The sequence below is a fragment of the Leuciscus leuciscus genome (assembly GCF_965113295.1).
Source record: "Leuciscus leuciscus genome assembly, chromosome: 24".
NCBI classification, from domain to species: Eukaryota; Metazoa; Chordata; class Actinopteri; order Cypriniformes; family Leuciscidae; genus Leuciscus; species Leuciscus leuciscus.
The window spans coordinates 27,155,825-27,172,028 of NC_138723.1; positions in this window are offsets into that span (position 1 = coordinate 27,155,825).

Consider the following 16,204-nt stretch of genomic DNA (forward strand, 5'->3'; position numbering starts at 1 on the left):
AGATAGTTTTCATAACTTTGAGAGACAAAGTGATATTCATTTTCATCACGCTGTGATCTTGTCATGCTTTAAGCGCTTTAAATGTTTTGAGATCTTTTTCAGGAACTGTGAACACCAATGCAAAGACACTAAAACACAAAAGCCCATAAAGGCAGGAGACTAGGCTATAAGCAGGTCATTAATATTTACAAAAATATGGAATATTTTGATTTATAAGCAATCATTTAACACGCGCAATGCAACAAAATAGAGTTGTTTCTCATGACAAATATAATGTGAATGTTATTGATGTTTTTCATGCATTTGTAGACGAAAATACACGTTTGCGCCTTCAGTTGCCTATTAAATTATAAATAGCCTATAATTATAAATAGCCTTTATATAAAATAAGTTCGTGCGAAAAGTTAACTTTGAATAGAGTAAGAAATAGAAAATCGCAGTTGAATACCTTAGGCTTATAAATACATCAAATGCCGCTTTCTAAAATAGGCAACTCGTTTTGATGGTTCTTTAAAATATGTGCCTGAAACGATATTTTTCCATCTAACCTTGAAAAAGACAGATCGTTTGTCCTGTAAAGGCTCATGTTTATCAGAAATATTCGAATTATATCTGATCAGTTCACAGACCGATGATACAGGTGAGTTGTGTTTTGCACAGAGGTGTCAGGAAAGCGCTGTGATCTTATCACATTAATCAGATCAGGCTTCAAATAAACGAGATTAATTGTAATTGGACTAGTTTGTGCCCTTTCATATGTGCTGATATGCCACAGCTATCTCAAATCGCTTGTTTCTTTTATTTTCCAGAGACAGTTTTGCCATTTATATTTAGCCATAATCATTTATGAATATTTTATTGTAGGGTAGCCTATATACAATGCATAATAGCTGTGTACTGATATCTAAACTGTTAGTTTGATACAGGCGTTTTTTCTGACCACCTTACTTTAATTTATCAAGCATTTAATTTCAAATGAAAGTTTAGTCGTGATAATGAAAACATTTAAGTCGAAGCGTTTTTTCTTTAAAAAAAATAAAAAAAATAAATAAAAAAAAATCCATTAGCCTACAACGTTCATTAGCTACAACAATGACAAAATGTCCGTCAACATAGGCTATCAGAAACAAAAAATTACAATTTGTTGTAGAAATGTAGCTTTTTTAAAGAAATTCTTTCCCAAACCAACATGTTTATCCACGAAATAAACTGTCGTCAGGTGTTTCATTTAATAAGGATTTTTAATATAGGCCTATCGATTCAATTTAAACTCATTTATTTATTAGGCCTATCTGTCATTCTAATGATTATAGTATGTAATACGCATGCGCAACAATTGCAAGAAAGAAAATAAAGTCAGTGTACTGAAAATTACCTGAAAGTAACACAACCTATTTGGATTTTTATATTGTCCTTTCTTTAAATCAAGCTACAAAAATCCAGTATTTTCCAATCAGGCTGTTGGAGTTTATATCTCACAACAATATTTGAACAGCTTTATTTTATTTTTACTTATTTTGTTAACATATTTAATGTGTGCATGCATGTAATTTAGTATTGTCCCCAGAATTGGGCTAAATCTGACATAACCTCTGCTTGGAGACACCAGTTTTCGTAAAAAAAAAAAAAAAAACACAAAAAAACATATATTTTAGAAGTACGTGAAGTCTGTGCATCTCCCCAGATAACCTGTGTGTGTGTTCTTCCGTGTGGAGTCTGACAGCCAGAGTCTCTAGTTATTGCGACCGTCTGTGTGAACTCCGTGACCCCGCACCTCTCTCATCATGTGTGGGTCTCCTCCTGAGGTGGATCATGAACTCGTGGCACCTCAGACGAATCGCTGACTCCGTGCCTGGGCTAGCCGTGACCCCGGCGGCGCCTGGGGACCCGTGAGGAGAACTGGAGCTCAGAATAAAGCACAGGCTCATCCACAGGGGGATTCCTGATGGCCACGGCACTTCTTTGTTGGAAGTTAGTATACGTGCTCGGATCAAGGGTACGGCTGTCAGAGGAAACTGTGTCCAAGGAGCTAGTGTGGGAATGCAAACATAATAGACACTTGTGAGTAAAATAGTGCTAAGAAAACTGAGGTTTCTGAGTGCAGATGTGATGTCCTGCAAATATGAATACAAAAGTATGTCAGCCAAATTAAAGATCTGATTTAAAGGTCATGGGGGCATGTAAATGTGGGTCTTCCTGTAATGGGAAGCATTAAAGTCTTACTGGACTTATTTGGATTAGCAACCTGTAAAGACATATAGAGCAGGCATACCAGGAAAGGGGGCTTACGGCACAATCTGGAGACAGGAATGCTGTCTAAATGAATCAAGTTAACAGGACACGTCATCCATAGAATCCAGGATCCTATGGTATGGACAATAGGCTTTCTAGCACAGAAATCGAAGGGAACTCCAAATCCTAGTTTAAGACTTTAATGCAGTCTTTATTGTATTCGTAGGCCTGGCTTAATTAGCTCACTTGCAGAATCCACGTACTATGTCCTAAGTGGATTTTAAATCGGATGGCTGACTAGATTTACAGCCAACGGACATCTATGAGAATGGCTTTTAAATTCCAATTCAATTCAGATTGGTAGCAAACAGGATGCAGAAGTTGTCGTTTGAATTTAAAGGTGTACTAAAAAGTTGTTCTTTTCTTTCTAAGGACATTAAATTGATTAAAAGTGAGGATAAAGGGGCTTAAAGGCACACTATGCAGTTTCCGTTTTTCTCAAACAAACAGAGTACTTGTGTTTAACGTTACTGTCGTAAATACCACTCGCGCAGAGCCGTCTCTGCACTCTTCCGACCGCGCTTTCTTCGTTTTCTTCGTGGACTCTGCCATGATTCACGTCTGAAGTGCGTGCTAGTGTCTTCCATAGAGGCTGCTTCATATGTTGTTGATGTATGTGACGTCGTGCCGTAAAGCAAGTCGTGATTCTCGGCAGATTTGGCGGGGCGCCACCTCTCAAACCTGCATTGCTGGTTTTGCCAGCGGCGTCCCCCCCCGCTTTGCTATCGGGATGGTTCGCCCTACTACGAGTTTGTTTACCATCAAAATGATTTCGAAGCTGTTATATTAAGGTACAAATCTTGCATAGAGTGCCTTTAAATATAACAAAAGATTTCTATTTCAAATAAATGCTGTACTTTTGAACATGCAGTTTCCACAAAAATATGAAGCAGCACAACTGTTTTCAACATTGATAATAATTAGAAATGTTTCTTAAGCAGCAAATCAGCATATTAGAATGATTTCTGAAGGATCATGTGACACTGAAGACTGGAGTTATGATGCTGAAAATTCAGCTTTGCATAACAGGAATAAATTGCGGTTTAAAAAAAAAAGTTATATGTTATTGTAATAACATTTCACAATATTAGTTAGAATGTGGCTAAATTAATTCATACTCTTACTCTTGAATCGAAAAAGAAGCCCAGTCTTACATCCCGATCTTAGCAAGCAATCTTTGATCAACAAGGTTAATTTGTCTTTGTCTCTCGGATGATCAGAGATACCTGCTCTTCTGTTGCTCACTGATTATCAGACATCGTCTCTTCTTCTCCCAGTCAATTATGTCGTGCTGGTGTAATTACACAGCACTTCACTGTCTGGCCCATTATCAGCCTTTGTTCATTTTTTAACTGGGCCTAAATGCATCTGATACATGTTTTAATTGTCCAAACGTTCTATTCAAACATAATCTGTTTTACAAGAAGTTACACATGAACATGGACAGAACTGCCACTGATTTTTGTAAGTTGCATAAGAATATATACAAACATATAATATGCATTTGTTTAAGACATGCAAAAATAGTGTTCTGCAGTTTAAAACAATAATGATAACTGGGTCAATCCTCATATGCAGCACATTTGGACTCTGTAACTTAAAAATAAAATGAATATGCTTGTGTTTAATCAAGTATTTCTACAGTATGAAAGTGCACAAACCTTCAGAACTCACAGTATTCCATTGATAAGACTTACTGATGCTTGTACTGTTGATTTGCCACCAAAATGATGTCACTTCCTAGAAGATCATAAAGGCTTTTGTTAGTGCAGATACACATAGAACACCAGAACACACATATTTCATCAAATCCATTGGTAACACTTACTGATACTTGTGCTGTTTCTTTGCCACCAAAATGATGTCACTTCCTGGAAGATGATGTCAAGGCTCTTGTTAAGGGATTTTACAAAAGACTAAACAGCTTAAAACCAAAATGGTGAAATTATAAAAAAAAATATATATATATGATTTCCATCCACACAGAATTCGTTAAATCCATTGCTAACTTAGTGATGCTTGTGCTGTTGCTTTGCCACCAAAATGATGTCACTATACCTGGAAGATGACATCATAAAGGCTTTTGTTACTTGGGGTTAATTCCAAGTGGCAACATTCTAATCTGAAAAATGAAGCCTACCCAGAAGTGCGAAAAACTGCAATACATCGAAAATCCGCTAGGGGCAGGTCCCAAAAGGGAGCAAATGTCCATACACCCCCATGTTAAAATGTCCGTTTTCACAGCATAAATTCATGTTTTTACAGGTTGGTCCCATGGACTTTTATTGTATTTTTCGATAGGTTCCGAGTGCCTGACAACTGTGAGGGGGGTGAATTTTTTTCTAACTCATTAGTTTATATCGTATTTAGATATAAAATGTATGACAAATAAGGGCGCGATTGACAGCTTGATTGACAGCTGACAACGAGCATAGGCTGCGCCGAGTGGAATTCCTGAAATTTGACGTCTCGGCCATGATCTGACACAACAAATCATACCTGTAAGTTATCCTTTCTGAACATTTGTATTGAAATTTGGCGCCGCCCATACCCCCCATAAACGGCCTCAAAACCGTTCTTCAGAAGTCTATGGGTGACGTCACAGACGCTTTGTCCATATTTTTTACAGTCTATGGTTAATTCATCTCAATGGTAAAACGTGTCCCAATTTACCTGCAATTCACCCCTAAGTGATTTTTACAAAAGACTCAACAACTTAAAGGGATAGTTCACCCTAAAATGAAAACAAAGTCATTATTTACTCACCCTGGCGTTGTTCTAATGCCGTATCCCCTTCTTTCTTTTATGGACCACAAGAGAATAAAAAAAAAATCCCACTCGCACTTGTCCATGTAATGGCAGTGAATAGCGACCATCATCAAGCTTTTTAAAAAAAAGATGCAAAAGTATCAATGAATGTTCCAATGAATGCGACACGTGCCATATATTCCAACGACATGCAATCCATACACCTTGTATATATATCTGTTGTGTTCGTCGTAACAAAGTTATTTCAAATTGATTTTCACCAAACCCTATCGTATACCCCCAGAACACGTGGGATATATGACACGTGTAGCATCGGACCATTCTGTATTACTTTTGCATCTTTTTTTCAAAAGCTTGATGCTATTCACTAGCATTATAGACGAGCGCGACATTTGTTTGTTGAATATTCTCCTTTTGTGGTCCATAAAAAAAAAAGAAGGGCATATGGCATTAAAACAACGGTGAGTAAATTATTAATTAATTTTCATATTAGGGTGAACTATCCCTTTAAAAACAAAATGGTGAATATAACAAGCTGTAGTCCAGAATCCCCAGTTTAACCCAGTAACGCTTTAACTAAATCACCGGTGTGTGACATGTTGGCATACTGGTAATAAGTGTTGATAGAACGTTCTCTCCTCGGATCTCCCAACTATAGTAATCCTCCTAATGAAGTAAACATGGATTTCCCCGTCTTGCACAGAACATTGTCCCTAATCCGCTCCAGACGGCTTGATAATGACATGTGTTCCTATGGACCAATCAACCCATGCACAAGAACATTAAGAATGAATTAGCCTCTAGTTACGGTCTCCACAAATGTGTGTTGAATATGCTGTCTGCGCAATGTTCTTAACATTAATTCAGCTGCATTTTTGGTCATTGAAACCAATGGTAAACAGCAGCCCGATTCAACTGCATTGCCTACAAATGTATCAAATATGACATTCCAAAATCAGTGTTTTAAAAGACAGTATACAGTTTAACATTAAGGTAACTGTATTGATGAGGTCATTGCAGGGTCATGGGATTATCCCCGGCTCTAACACAGTTTTACGCACTGGGGGGCCCACAACTTTTTAGACAACAGCTTGTCGGCAGCCCACTCGTTAGCGTCACAAACACGCACACACATGCTCAAACATCCACTCAAACTGACACCAAATAGAAGGTGATGATAGTGACTGTTAAAATAGCACATTTGCTTTTGATTCAATTATAATTCTCAAGCTAAGCTGCAATCTGTCCTCATTATCACTTTATATTTAATACATTAATATTACAGTTAAACCCCAACACATGACAAATACACTTTCAAACAGTCGAGATATCATTTTAACACCTCCTTTTCTACTTTTCCGACATTAATTAATTCCAAAAACAAAGATCATGACTTTACAATGAAGTTTTCTCCAAACTTTTAGAATGGATCCCCATTCACCTCTCCTGCTTCTCAGCACAGACATGCATTAATCCACTTTCTGCTTCTTTGAAGTCGAATCTCTTTCTAATTAAGGAACCACTGGCCTTCAAAAGACCTCATTCTGGAGTCATGTGGTATCTTCTATGCGACTTGACTGAGAAATACATTTGGAGTGAGGCGATTCTCTTTCTCTCAGAAATAAAAATATGGTTGCAGTCAGTGCAACCTCCATGAACAGAAGAATGGCAAAAAAGGAGGAATTAACAATGAGGAGACATTGACGTATCTCAAGAGACAACATCCCTGACGACTGAGAAACTACATTACACCTAGAAGTTGATGCAAATAATATTGTAATACTATTAAAGTAAAAAATAAAAAATAAAAATACAATTCACCAAATATGCAGTACACTGCAAGTAACACTTTGACATTGTTTACTAAACAGTTCTTAGTGGAACTTATGTATTCCACTCATCCGTATTCCTCAAATGCGAATGTTTGGAAGTCTGCACATGCTCCGTTCTGAGAATAACTTCTGCGGGGTATTATGGAGTCTGCTCTCTGAATGAACCTGCGCTGTCTGTTCACCCTCCAGGCTCTCTGAAATGGATTCTGTATGTCTGAACCAGTCGCGCCACGCGCTTGTCCTTGGTATAAAAGAAAAGACGGAGATTTTTTTTTTCCTTCAACACAGAGAGGTTATTATCAGAGCTTGTGCTGTTAATAGATCCGACAAACACCCACAGACTGATCCGCTTCATTTGCCGCTTGCCTTTTTGAAGCATCAGAAATGAAATATAATGAGATTTGATATGCGTTCTGGTACATCTGTCATGCAGGTATGACATTGATGTAACTCTCAGTGGAATATTTTATTGCTCAGTGGAGTTTCATTTAAAGTCAACATTATTTACTTGCATACAGTCAGCATGAAATCAAAATAGACAATTCTTGTTTCCTTGTAAAATATTAGAATATTGCAGTATTTAATATAAATGACATCATTTGTTTTCAAAAATGTCCTCGTAATCTTTATTCAAAAAATCGTTCCCTCCTATTGCAGCGACATCTATTTTTATCTCTGATGATGTGTTTACTGGCGCGAGGGCGGGGCAACCTGTCACTCAAATGAGATCCACCAATAGCAAACCACAACCATCCAATCAATTCCTGATGGACAAAATCAAATCCTGCCCTACATTTCCACAACGAGAAGCCGTTTCACTCAGATATACATCACAACAGGGAAGAAAAGGCAGTCACAACATCCGACTTTAAAACACATTCTTGTGCTTATTGTGAACGATGCATGTCGTTCAAAAGGAAAATAAATGACGGTAAGGCATTAAAGCGATTTCAGCTATGATTTTTCCTAAGGCTTTGTATCTGAACGAGCTACATGAAGAGTGGTTCCTCTCTCTGTGTTGTGTGTGTGAGCTGTCAGAGCTGAACTCCGTGTGCCAGTGTCTGTGGGAGCAGCAGCAGGATTCATCACAGAGGTGAGCGGCCCAGCCGGATCCACGGATCACTGCCAGAGGGAAACTTTGCCCTGGGCGATGCAAATGAAAGGCCCTCCAACAGATCACACATGAAGGAGACAATAAAGTCATGAGGTGTGACTGTGTGTGTGTGTGTGTGTGTGTGTGTGTGTGTGTGTGTGTGTGTGTGTGTGTGTGTGTGTGTCAATCCACAAAAGACTTTGCAACACAAAACACAGTGCATTTTTATGTCTGACAGGACGTTTCAATTCATTCAAGGGGAATTTAAGAATATTTATTATTTTAAAAAGGATTGTTTTACTATTGAAAATATATTAGTACAATAAAAATACTTACTATTAAATTCAATAATTAGGTATTACTGGTTTGCTAAGACAAGCATCCCTATTATTAATACCTCTATCATATAGGCTACTTACTGTCATATCTATTATATCTATTCATATTAACCATAGCAATAACTATATTAGCATCCACACCAGAGCTGCAGTTTTGTCATCTGTCGCTTTAAACGCTCGAGCTCTTTACAGCAGGATGGATTCTGATTGGCTGTCAATGTTTTTATCATTCGTCAGCTGGAAAAATAATCGTTCCGAAATTGATTCCAATGATATAGTTTTTCTGTGTCGTTATCGTTATAGTTGTGGTGTGGTGTGGACTTCACTGTTCTCAATTAGAATGATTATTAAAACTTTTAACAATTGTTAATTGTTATAGTTATTGTCTTTGGTGTGAATAAGCCTTAAGTGTTAAAAGTTTGCATGCAGCTCATCCTACACCGTTTGTGCTCAATTTGCTTTAAGCTTCTTTTTGGACTTACAGTTCTCGAGTGGTGGATGATAAAACGGGTGAAAAGCAACAACCTATAAACAACCTATAAAACCCCAGCAACCATCTAGAAAACGCTAGCAACCCCTTGGAGATCCATAGCAACCATCTAGAACACCCTAGCAACCCCTTGGAGATCCATAGCAACCATCTAGAACACCCTAGTAACCTCTTGGAGATCCATAGCAACCATCTAAAACACCCTAGCAACCACCTTGGAGCACTCTATAAAGCACTCATACTGTAACAGCAAAGAAAGTGCAAATACTGAAAATTTTCTAGCATACTCCAACGTTGCATGTGCAGGGACAACTAATTTTTTCTTCAGAAAATGTTAATTATCTCTACTTTTAAAGCTTAATTGTGTCATTTCTGCACCACTAGTGCCACCGGATGGAATTGCAAAAATAATAACTGCTTTCAAACAGGTTTCTCAAACTCACACAATTGGTTGAAAGATGTCGAGATGCTTAAAAACAGCAATGTTCCACAGTCACAGTATTATTTGCATGGGAATTTCATGAGAATCAACCTATAAATGTCTTAGTTCTAGTTTTCTCTGCATATTTAACGGAGACAGAAGAAAGTGTTGGATTTTTAAGTCGATTAAAACTAAATTAAAGTACAAAAATGAATTGATGACTTTTATTTCTATACATAACCTGCCATCCTTCTTTCAAAAATGTGAAGTTCTTGAAACCATTTTAGTGGGTAACAAAAAGTGGAGACTAGACCACCGAAAGTGAAATTAAATCATCATATATCACCATTCATACACACATTCCATCATCATCCGAATACATATTCTAGCAGGTTCACACACACACACACACACACACACACATGCGCCTTTAAAATAATGTCCTGAAGGACCACCTGTTGTCCATTATTGTGAAATATTTCTAAGGCATGAATCATAAGGGTGAGTAATTAATCACGGGCTGTCAGAACGTAGCGCAGGGGTCTCGTGGGAGGGTGAAGAGTCACATATGGGCAGATGGAGGTCAGAGTCACACCGCACACGCCATCGACAGGTTAACATGAGAGAGAGAGCGAGCGAGAGAGAGAGCAAGTGTGAAGACAAAAGTAAAAACAGATGAGATGAGAAATATGAGGGGAGGTTATTGGAAATAACCACTGATATTATCTTTAGTAGTTTCTATCTATCTATCTATCTATCTATCTATCTATCTATCTATCTATCTATCTATCTATCTATCTATCTATCTATCTGCATGTTAGTGCAGTTCACTATCTGAATCAGAAAATGAAATGGACAGACATTTTGAGCACCACTAAATGATAGTACAAAAATCAGTCTCAACACTGAAAAATATTGAATGGTTTCATTCATATATATAAAGGATATATCTTAATTTCCACATTTAATTAAATGCTGTATTATACTAATATCTGTCACTGTGTAGATAAGTGCAAAATATAGACTGATCATGAAATTTAACTATTAGAAAACAGTTAGTTTTTATGTTGTCAAAAAGTTTATGTTAGTTTATGACATTAAATCCATTATTATTAGAGAATATTCTGTAGGCTATACATATATGTTAATATAAATTATATAAATTTGGTCTTGGGAGAAATTGATAAGTAATGTTACGAATTTTTGATTGTAGATATTTCATCACAAATTTAAGTTTAAGACTTTGTGAGATTATTGGAGTCTTTTTTTCTTGAGAGAAAAATGTGCGAGGGAAGAGATATTAATTGACTGATACATTTTATCTTTTGCTACATGAATAACTACCCCAAAACAGCATCCACAAAACAAACATGAAACAAAAGCCTGTGGTTTTTCAGTGCTGTTCCAGTCCCAGTAGTATCTGATACAGAGAGCTCAGCTGAATAACACGTTTAAAGGTTTTTGAGATCGTCATAGAGCCTGAAGCCAGCGTGATGATCCTTCACTCCTCAGTAAACTCGTGCACTGTCGCCCTCTGGCTCTCTCCACTCAAACACTGTTGGCTCTCAGATAAAGATAATTACCACAGGCTGTAGGCTAGAGCGCGTCCCATTTTGATCTGTAGTACAAAAGATCTGAAGCCAGTGTTATCTATTCCTTCTCTCTTTAGACGTTACGCGGGTATTTGAAGTGTGTTTAGAGCCCCTTCAAGCATGTTTATTCTCAAATGAATGTCCCTTTTTGTTTCTGGTCTACAGAGAAGGAAGACAATTTTATCATTTAGCAAAAATGTATTCATCCTGAAAGACAATGAATCCATAGGGAAAACAGGCACTGAAGTGGTTCTTTCTGCAGTTTTCCATGAACTCTCCTTGGGTTTGCGAATACAACACCTAGTACAAGCTTCTTACTAGTAAAACATCTGAAATAAATCCACGTATTAATGCAATAAGCAGTGTTGGGGGTAACGCATTACAAGTAACATACACAAAAGTAAAGACTCAGCTCCAAAACTATAGAGTCAAAAGGGTATCGTTTGAAAGAAAACTTTTTACATTTGGAAATTCTCATGCTTAGAAACTGCTGATAAAAGACAAAAAATAAAAGTGTGCTCAAGGGAAATTTCACATATCTTTCTTATTTGACATGCAATATCTCAGGAAGGAAATAAGGTAGGAGGAAAATATTTTTTTGGTGAAGTTCCGCTACTCTTTTAAATCGTGTGAATCTGCTGTAAATAATAATTGGCCATCATTTCCATTTTCTGTGCATGTTTCATGAAGTTACAAGCAAAAAACGCCACATGAATGCTATTTTTGTATACAAGGCTCTATGAGTCTCATGTGTATGACTCCATGAGGAATATATTTACATTTGAGTGACGGATTATGTTGAGTTTGGGCTCTTTTTAATCGGGATTTTCCACGATCTATGCATGTTTCATGAAGTTATGAGTGAAAACAACACGTGAAAGCTACCTTTTCTTTTAGCTACATCTGTTGGGTTTTATTTGTGTTATACTCCATGAGGAATACATTTAGATATAAGGGATGAATTATAGTGAGTTTGGGCTCCATTTAATCATGCTGTAAACAATGATATGAAGTTACATACAAAAACGTGACATAAATGCTGCATCTGTTATTTACATTCGGGTCTTGCAGGGCTTCACGTACAAAAACTCACTCAAGTTTAGTCAAAGAACAAAACAATCATGCTTGTTGTTTTCTACTCCGCGATACCTTTAAAATGACATATGACACATAACTAATTGAGCTGTATGATGTTTTTGACATATTACAGTACATAGTACAATTGTTTTTTTATTTAACAGCAAATAACTCAGCACTTAAGAGTTAAACAAGTTGAGTAAATGCATTGTAAAGTTCAGAGTCTAAGCTTTCAAATGACCCCTATTTTGTGTTGATCAAGGCAGTAGTTTTGAAAAATATGATTATTAAATGTCTTTGTCATAACGCAAAAGTAACATAACTACTTTCCATTATAAGTAAGTAAAGCAATTAGTTACTTTTTTAGGAAGTAACGCAATATTGAATTGTAACACATTACTTTTAAAAGTAACTTTCCCCAACACTGGCAATAAGATTGAGTGTCCCTCCTTCAATGTAAATCTATGGAATTATTTTACATGTTATAATTTGAGGTATCATTTACGTCTGTATCAAAAACTATAATAAATAAAAAAGTAGTGTTGCCCTTAACAAACACCATTAATGATACACTTCAAATGGTTGTATATCCTGCAATAATTGCCTATTAAGAACTATCAAAATAATAGCAAGACTTAAAATAAAACCGTTCCAAATCTGTAACATGGTCTGGTTCACTCATAAAGATGCGCATGCCATGCAGCAATTTGCCCCAGAATGCGACAGCATTTCATACGTCTGAACCTCCAAATGACCCACTTAAAGTGGCACTGATGCCATTAATACTTTCTCAGGTCATGGCACCTTAGGATATTCAAATCAAAACACTCAAAGAGAAAGAAAGAGAGTGAGAAAAGGAAAGAAATCTTGTGTGTCTCTCAGGAATGCCCTCTATATTAAATTTATAATAGAGTCGACTGCCATTGGCTATATCTAAAACATGCTAATTTTCCTGCAAACCCCAATATCCATGGGAAAACACTTTTCTCCCAACAGACAAATCCAGCCTTAAATAGGAAAAAGAATCTTAAGTTTTAGTTTAAATCGTCGCACGGTTTAGCATGGATTTATTTGATTTTTTTATAATTGATTAAAGCACAAAAACAAATCGACTCATACAGTAAATTATAAATCTCTTGAAAATACCTCCAAGTCACATTTCACATTAAAATCCCCCCCCCCCCCCCACAAAAAAAATGCATTAGTCACACAGTGTGAAAAAATTTGTCATGTATAGAAAAAAAAAAAGATGCATCAAGATTGGGGTGATTGACATGAAAATAATGCAAAAATTCTAAATAATCTTGGCTTTAATAAAGGCTTTATTTTTATGTAAAATATAATTTCTTATTAGTGAAATATGAGCTGGGCATGTGCTGACAAGTTTTGCGAGATTCGTCAATGTTTTTGATTTAAAAATCTATATGAACAAGAAAATAATATTCAAGTTAACATGTAAAGATTTATTTTTTTATTTTTTAGATATGACTAGAAACCAAGATCAAAAACCCAAAATAATTATACAAAATAAGGCTGTAAAGGCACAACAACTTAGTCATGCATTTCATTTTCTATGTTTTTACTGATTTAATTGGCCCGTTGATGAACCAATGAAATGAAAAAGAGCCTCCAAGCTCCTGCTCTGCCTTTCCAGTCACGTCGCAGCATGGCATCTGGAGCGTTGTGGCGGGGGTCAATGTCAGCGAAACGGCACAAAACTCAACGTAAGCAATCAGTTTACCAGAGAGATGCTAACTCGGCGATGAGAAGAGAGGGGGGTGCATCAATGCCTAATTAGCCACTAGCATGTTCTCTTTAATAATGCAGAATTAAAAAGCCAGGAGGACCACACACACTCATGTTCACACTACAGTGGGGTTCACCCACATTCAAGTCTCAGCGGGCCCCAAAACCCAACAACACAAGCAGAAGGAGTCCCAGCAACTTACAGAACAATGGTAATGAATAGAGAGAGAGCATTTTGTTTGTGCGCGTATTCTGAATTTGTGACGAGGGAGTTGTCAAACGACTACCATCACGCTTTGTGGCTGTATGTCAGGCGCAGTATTCACTCAGGGGTGGACTGTCAGGGAAAGGCCCTGTCTCATTACACAGAAGCTGTGTGCTGGTTGGCTCTGTGCATCCACCGCTGGGGTCAGTGTAGGTTCCTATGGGGCCGGCATCTGTGTACTGACAGCTGGCGCTCTAGGGAGTGTGTGACGTTCACGCTCCCTGGAGCTCGGTACGGTACTGTACTGTACTGCAAATGCAGGCAACGATAAGCTGAGCCAAGTTCATGGTATCTTGTATTTTATTTACAAGTTATCTAATAATTATGGAAGCTTGTTTCCGCCACAGAATAAAAAAGGTCATATCTCACAATTCTGACTTTTTTTCTTGCAATTGTGAGATATAAACTTTCCTCAGAATTTTGATTTTATATCTTGCAATTCTGACTTTATAACACCTGATTTCGAGTTAAAAAGTCAGAATTGTTAGATATAAACAAAAAATTCTGAGAAAAAAAGTTTTTTTTCACTCAGAATTGGACTTCAGGGCCCAGTTTCACAGACAGGGCTTAGACTAAGCCAGGATTAGGCCTTAGGTCAATTAGGACATTTAAGTAGCTTTTTATAAATGTGCCTTTGAAAAAAAAAACATTACTTTTGTGCATCTTCAGACAAAACAATGGCACTGACATATTTTAAGATATATTAGTGTATAAGCTCAAACATGCATTTTAGTCTGGGACTAGGTTTAAGCCTTGTCTGTGAAACCAATCTCGTAAATCGGACTTTTTTTTATCTCACAATACTGACTTTTTTTCCTACCATTTTATTTTCCTCATAATTGTGAGGAAGAAAAGTCAGAAGTGTGAGATAAAAAAGTCGCAGTTTATCTTTTAAATTGTTATATTCCGTGACGGAAACAAGCTTCCATAAAATAATACTTTACTTTGGCCTACTTTAGTTGTAAATACTCTGTAAGTTATTTTATAGCTGAAATAAAAAGTTATCTTAAGATTTCAAAAGATCTTACTATCTTACTAGTGTAAAAAAGTGATGTAATCGTGTGACGTTACGTACGTGGTTTTTTAGCCTGTGTAGAAAGATGGGCGAGAAAAGTTTGTTGAGAGAAATGTATCTATTACCAGTTTGACATTTGCTGCTTCATATTTATCATTAAAATCAAAACGATGATAGCCGCGGTCGTCCACTAAAAACAAAATGACATTTCCCCCCGTTTTTTCATTTTCGATAACGCTTCTGTCAGTGTCAGGTTCGCCCACGCGGCTTTTTTTGTTATTGGCGGGAGTTTACGGTAGGCTAAATGAGCGTGCAGGCAGCATATCAAATTCTGAGTCATTTGCAAAACTGGACGCTTGATTTTTAGGTTTAAGCAATGGAGTAGCCTACAACCCAGGCTTGTCCAAACCAACACTGTGTTGTGTTTACGCCCTTTGAAAGAACACAATGCAAGGGAGGTAACACTTACCTGCATTCACAGCACATCACTGAAGACCAACCGTCTCTAAAGGCTACATGTCATGCGCAGAACGGATCTGTCCTACATCATCCTCAGTTCTTGTGGCAAACTTTGTGTAAACATCTGAGGTAAGCAGAAGCACTAGGCAACAATCAAAGGTTGTGTTTGGAATAGAATGCTAGTACTGGTTACTGCACAGTTACACTTCATACTGTTTCGTTTTTTAAAAATGTTTATGTGAATTAACAGTAGGCCTATGCCGTATACAATAATAAGGCCTGTGTTTTAAACATTAGTATACTATATTGTTTTTTGTTTTACATATTTCATACTAGTAAACAAAATTATTATGGTAGTAAGCTATTCCAAACATAACCATTTTTATTTATAATTTCAATGTGTCTAGATTTTTTAGATAGACCTATGTCCTACATAAAATGAATATTTTAATGTACGAATTGAATGTGGTTTATTCAAATGTGATTATGGCTCTGGCTATAACCATATGGGTCTTGTCAGTTCTTAGATATACGGTTTATGTGGTCTTAAATGGAACTACACTATTTCCCCTTGCTTTTACCATTGATTTTTTATATATTTTTTTGCAGTAGGATTAAAGGACTTTAAGTTTACTTCATTTATTCATGAAAGTATTCCATATGATGCACTTTAGGGCCTAAGTTTTTGCTTTCTTTCTCATGGATCCCCCCAAGTAGATGTGTGATTTTTGGTCAGTTAAGCTCATCATACTGTCCAATATTGTTCAGCAAGCACACAGTGTTGTAGCCTAGCTTCTCGTAATGCTGGAAATGAA